Below are 6886 nucleotides of genomic sequence, written 5' to 3'. Positions count from 1 at the left end.
GTCCAGTCTATATGCAAAATCATTGCATAGGATGCCCCTACTCACATGTCTCTACATGAATGATCTGTGGTTCACATCATTTGTATTACATACAAAATGGGCCGCATCCAATTGTATTACCAAGATGAGATACCAAATTTCATCCATATACTTATTAGACCATTTAGGCTATAAACTATTTAACTTGATCCTGTTTATGTCACCACATAAAGTTAAAGTATTCACACTATAGCCATGGATATGTTTATTGGGTTTTCATAATTGAATGAAAAATCAACAACTTTATTGAATAAATTACTCAATAATATTTTACTGATAAATAGAATGTTTAACACGAACTGCGAGTTCTAGGACATTCCTAATAATCTCCCACTTGGACTAAAACTCTAGTGAGAACAAATATATACAATACAATGTTGAGAAACATAAAGGGAAAATACAATAAACTAGGGCATTTTAATACCACAGATATTCTCCCACTTTCCCTAGATTACATCACTCAGAGTCCTAGTCTAATCAGGTAGCCTTCAAACACTTTAGCCGAGAGGGCCCTTGTAAATGGATTAGCAAGATTGTCTTCAGAGGCTATCTTTGTGATGATCACATCTCCTTGGTGTACGATCTCTCTGATGAGATGGTACTTTCTCTCAATATGTTTTCCACGTTTGTGACTCCTTAGTTCTTTCGAGTTGGCAACAACACCACTATTGTCACAATACAGTGTGATAGGTAGGTGCATATCTGGAACTACTTCCAAATTAACCAAGAGTTTGTGTAGCCATACTGCTTCTTTAGCAGCTTCACATGCGACGACGTATTCTGCTTCCATTGTGGAGTCAGTGATACAACTTTACTTAATGCTTCTCCAAAATATAACTCCTCCATGGAGAGTGAAAACTGATCCTGAAGTAGATTTCCTAGGACCTATGTCAATATGGAAATCAGAATCAGTGTATCTTGTGAGGATCAATTCCTTAGGTCCATACACAAGCATATAGTCCTTCGTTCTCCTTAGATACTTGAGGACATTTTTTACAACAATCCAATGACTGTGTCCTGGATTGGATTGGAACCTGCTGATGATTCCAACTGCAAAACATATGTCAGGGTGTGTACATAACATTGCGTACATCGAACTCCCAACTGCAGATGCGTATGGAATTCTTATAATTTCCTCAACATATTAAGGTGTCTTAGGAAACTTTTCCTTTGACAAATGAACTCCATGTCTAAAAGGTAACATACCTCTTTTGAAATTTTGCATATTATATTTTGACAACATCTTGTCAATATAAGATGCCTGAGATAGTGCTAAAGTTCTATTCTTTCGATTCCAAGATATCTGTATTCCTAGAATGTACTGAGCATCACCCAAATCTTTCATTTGGAATTGTGTTGCTAACCATCTCTTTACGTCAGCGAGGAAGCTTGTCTCATTCCCAATAAGCAAGATATCATCAACATAAAGAACTAAGAATGCTAGAGTCTTGTTGGTTATCTTCTTGTATATACAAGGTTCGTCAACATTCTGTTCAAAGCCATAAGATTTGATTGCAGTATCAAACCTTATATTCCAGGACCTTGATGCTTGTTTCAATCCATAAATGGATCATTTAAGTTTACAAACTTTCTTATCCTATCCTTTTCTGATGAATCCGTCTGGTTGAGACATAAAAATACTTTCATCAAGATAGCGGTTTAGAAAAACTGTATTGACATCCATTTCCCATATTTCATAGTCATAATATGTGGCAATGGAAAGAAGTATTCTAATTGACTTTATCATGCAATAGGAGAAAAAGTTTCTTCATAATCAACCTCTTTTCTTTGGGTAAAACCTTTTGCCACAAGTCTGGCTTTATATGTTTGCACCTTGCCAATTTGGTCTCGTTTTCTCTTGTAGATCCATTTGCAACCTATAGGTGTAACCTCATGTGGTTGATCTACAAGTTCCCAGACAGAGTTGAAGTGCATAGACTCCATTTCAACGTCTATGGCTTTTATCCACTGTTCCCTGTTAACATCTTCCATTGCATTTTTAAAGGTTAATGGATCCTCTAAACCATCATCCTGTATGATATTTTGAGTTTCTGTTAAACCCATATAACGTTTAGGTTGTTGAATAACCCTCCCACTACGTCGAGGCATCCTTAACTCTTGGGATGGATGTAATGGGACAACAACAGTTGTCGATGGACTAGCTTGATCAACATCTCTTGTTGATATTTCTATAGTATCTTTGGTCATTTCTTGTAATATTAGTTTATTGCGAGGTAGATGATTTTTATATGATCTTCTTCCAAGAATATAGCATTTTTCGATACAAATAATTTATCTTCTTCCTGATTGTAGAACAATCCTCCTTTTGTTTCTTTAGGATATCCTACAAAAAGGCATAATTTCAAGCATATTTCCAAGTTCTTAGAATTTTGTACCAACACATGTGCTGGAAAACCCCAGATATGGAAATGACGTAAACTAGTTTTACGCCTTTTCCATAATTCATACGGTGTTTCTGAAACACTTTTTGAAGGAACAACGTTTAGAATATATACTGCCATTTGTACTGCATACCCCTGAAAGGATTGAGGTAACTGAGCATAACTCATTATTGATCGGACTATGTCTAACAAGGTTCAATTTCTCCTTTCTACAACACCATTTTGTTGTGGTGTTCCAGATGCTGTGAGCTAGGACTGAATTCCATGATCTACTAGATAGTTATGGAATTGTAAATCCATATACTTACCACCTTGATTAGATTGGAGTGTTTTAATTCTTTTACTTAACAAATTTTCTATCTCAGTCTTAAATTCTTTGAATTTTTCAAGAGTTTCAGACTTATGACTGATTAAGTAAATGTAGCCATATCTAGAGTAATCATCAATAAAGCTAATGAAATACTAATAGCCTCCTCGTGCTTTTATATTCATTGGACCACATAGGTCTGAAGTATAAGTTCGAGAGGCTCTTTGGCACAAAGACCTTTGTAAAAAAAAGAACTTTTAGTCATTTTTCCCTCATGACACGATTCACATGGAGGTAAAGAACTATCTTCTAACTGATTTACTTGACCGTTTTTTTTACTAATCTCTCAATCCTGTTGAAATTAATGTGACCAAGTCTGAGGTGCCAAAGATAGGCGTAGGAGAAATTTTTCATTTTTTTATTTTGAGTCTCAGCCGTTTTAAACATCTCTATATTTAGAATGGCCTTTGTTTCAGTTGGTTTTAATATGTACAAGTTATTTTCGAGTCTTGTAGAACAAATATGAATACCTTCTGAAAAAACAAACACTTCATTAGATTCAAAAGATATTTTGTACATATTTTCTAGTAGACAGGAAATGGAGATTAAATTTCTTTTTAAAATGGGCTGAACCGGACAAATCCTTGCTGAACTGGACCAAAAGAAATCAAATCGGTCCAATCGAATCACTTGGACCGCCGTTGGGCGCACATGTTATGGGTAAGCTGAAACACAGTATTACAATGCTTTGAGGTATTTCTTCTTTTTGTTGGGCTGTGTGAAGAATAGTGTTGCAATGCTCCAAAGGTAGTATTTACGCTATGGGATAGTAGCTTCAAAAATGCTTTTCTATTGCTGAGCTTGCTTCCTTCTTTCTTCAATTACAAACTAATTGCAATTCTATTAACTTTAACAAATTTACAGACACTTAATCACACATTAAGCCCATAAACAAGGAGCTAATCACAACAATTAATATTGAATTGAAGAGAATCTAATGCCAAAACAAAAATTATCCATATCAGTACCCATTTTCATACAACCTATGAAAATCACCCACCAAGCTAAAATTAACGCAAATTGAGTGCTTAAATCATGTTCAGATACCAATTAATGGTGTTGACATTCAACATGCGAAAGGAATTAGGATCTTAAGCACTCTAATTCCATCAATTTAAGCAAACAAGAAAGCATGTTCATTAAGAGAAATAGGGTTTCAGAAGTATACCTTTGTTGAACTCTTCAATCCTTCAAATTCCAGCTTGAATCTCCTCTCCAACAAGTTGTAGACCACTATTTGATCTTCTTTACTATCCTCTAGGATCTTAGATTGGATTATGGGGTCCAAAATGAGAATGAATTAAGGGAGTTTTGCATAGAACTTCTTTGACTTTTTTTCCCTCAAATTAATGAAGAACCCTTCTTCATTTTAATTTTATGAAATTTAGCAATGAACCCACCAAATCTCAGCTAGTTGAAAGCTATTTTTATTCAAAACTAGCATGCAAATCCAACTGCATAAGCAATTGACACCCATAGAGTTAGTCTTAAACTGTGTAAACAACGTTATAAAGTAAGAGTGACTTATTTCTCGGTTTAGTCTTATACAAACTCTTTGCATAGGATGCCTTCACTCGCATGTCTCCACATGAACGATTCAGGATCACATCGTTTGTACTAAATATAAAGTGGACCGCATCCGATAGTGTTTCCAAAATAAGGTACCCTACCTTATCTGTATATTATAGACCCTTTTTGCTATCTACTCGAACTTGATCCATTCTCATGTCTCCACATAAAATCCAAGTATTCATGTAACAGCCATGGATCTTAGCTTATTGGATTAGTATTTACAAGTGCAATTTATATATTCAATAACAATTTTATTGAATAAACCTCAATAACTACTTTATTGCAAATAGAATATGCTTAATTTTACAAACTACGAGTTTTAGGACATACAACCCAATATTTTTTATGCCTAAGATTACATATGCTTTTCTAAGTCTTTCATATCAAAATTTTACTCAACAAGGATTTCACATCATTTATAACGTGCAAGTTTGATAAAAAAAAAAAAAAAACATATCATTTACATACAAATATGTGATAGTGCATAGATTGTTTTCAAACTTATAATAGATGCATTTGTCACTTAATTAACTTTGAATTCTTTAGATGTGATGAGATTATCAAATTTCTTATACCATTTCTTAGGAGCTTATTTCAAGGCCATAAGAGATTTATCTAACATACAAACCTTGTTCTCTTAACCATGGACTATGAAGCCTTCAGACTGTTCCTTGTAAATCTCTTCTTCAAGTTCACCATTCAAGAATGCAGTCTTTACATAAATTTGATGAACTACAAGGTTGTTTAGGGCAGCTAGAGAAAACAACACACAAATTAAGGTGATCCTAGTCACAGAGGAGAAAGTGTAAAAGAAATTAATTTTTTTTTTCTTTGTCTGAAACTGTTAGCTACAAGTCTGGTCTTGAACTTATCATCTGTTCCATCAGGTTTGAGTTTCTTCCTCAGGATCAATTTGCATCCTATTGTTTTGCAACTAGGGGGTAAGTCTACGAAATATCAAGTATTATTTGACTCAAGAGAGTCCATTTCATCATTTATAGCTTATTGCCATAATTTTTCCTCTACTGTGGACAGAGCATCTTTTAGGTTCTTAGGATCTTCTATGTTGAAGGTTTAGAAGTCATCCCCAAAGTCCTTGACAATATGAGTTCTTTTGCTTCTCCTGGCCTTTAGGTCTGATTTCTCATTTGGAGTTTGAATTCTAATTGAAGGTAGACTATTAGAACTCGAGCTCCCACTATGTCTTAATTTAAATGAAAATTTATCCTCAAAGAAGTCAGTGTCATTGGATTCTATAATCACTTGATTTGTTAGATCATAGAACCTATAGGCTTTACTATTTACTGCGTATCCTATAAAGACACATTCGTAGACTCTACTAGCAAGCTTTCTTCTTTTGGGATTTGGTATTGGACCAATTTAAGGAACTCTTATACAATAGTACCTCTGAGCATAAGCAAATCGTTCTAAATACATTATGACAGAATTTCCACATTTGCATTCAAACATAATAGATATGCAATATACAACAAATTACCGACATACTTTCAAAAATAAATAATAAGAGAACAAGAAAACATACCAGTTGAAGAACCTTTCTTCACCAAAATCTCGCTCTCTCCAAATGAACTGCTGCTCTCGCTCTCGATAGAACGTCCAAGTAATCATTCACCAAAACTCCCAGTTGTCTACTCATAAACTACCTCCACACGAATAGAAGAAATGAGGACGACACCACCACTTAGAACCCTCGATATTCTCGGTGTGAGAATCCAAAGAGTGGGCTCTGTTGGAATTTGGTAGAGGGAAGGAGGATATGAAGATCGTATATAACGACCAAGCAAGTGGGAGAAGGTTGAGTCTATCATATAGACAATGCTTGATCGTTTAGAAGAATGTACACGATCATGCCGTAAATAGGCTACGATCATATAGACGATCGTTTAGTAAACACTCGGCACTAGACGATCGTTTAGAAAAACTTAGGTGATCGTTTAAAAAGAGGCGCGCGTGTATACGATCGTGTAGCGACGATGAGCTATCGTGTAGTCTCTCAATTTTCTAAGCGATAGCCTGTATACACTATACTTGAGTGAATTACCAATCTCTTGCAAAATGAAAACGATTTTCATTTTATTCTTCAGTTACAAAAACTGAATTAAACTTCCCACTAACACACGGTTACAGAGAAAATGCAGCACAATTATCCCATAATTGTCCAATTAAAAATAATAGATATAATCATATTATATTCATTAACCTATAGTTTAATATCACATATAAACTATAGTGTTTTCTCATTCACTAGATATAAATCATATTTATATCCATTTTCCTCCAAATAATGTATCTCATACATAAGGTCAATCATATCATATATAATTGACTAGTTCAATCATATCATATACAATCGAACTCTCTCTTGTCAATTTGAACACTTGAAACTGACCCAAAAACTAATTCTTAACTTGAATTCATTGAGCTACCAAGAGGACCTTATGGACCTATGGCTCGAAGCTTCAACGGTACGTCAATAGTTGACTAA

This window comes from Benincasa hispida, chromosome 1, assembly GCF_009727055.1.
Source record: "Benincasa hispida cultivar B227 chromosome 1, ASM972705v1, whole genome shotgun sequence".
Classification (NCBI taxonomy): domain Eukaryota; kingdom Viridiplantae; phylum Streptophyta; class Magnoliopsida; order Cucurbitales; family Cucurbitaceae; genus Benincasa; species Benincasa hispida.
The sequence above is the reverse complement of the archived record's forward strand: the minus strand, read 5'-3'. Positions refer to the sequence as shown.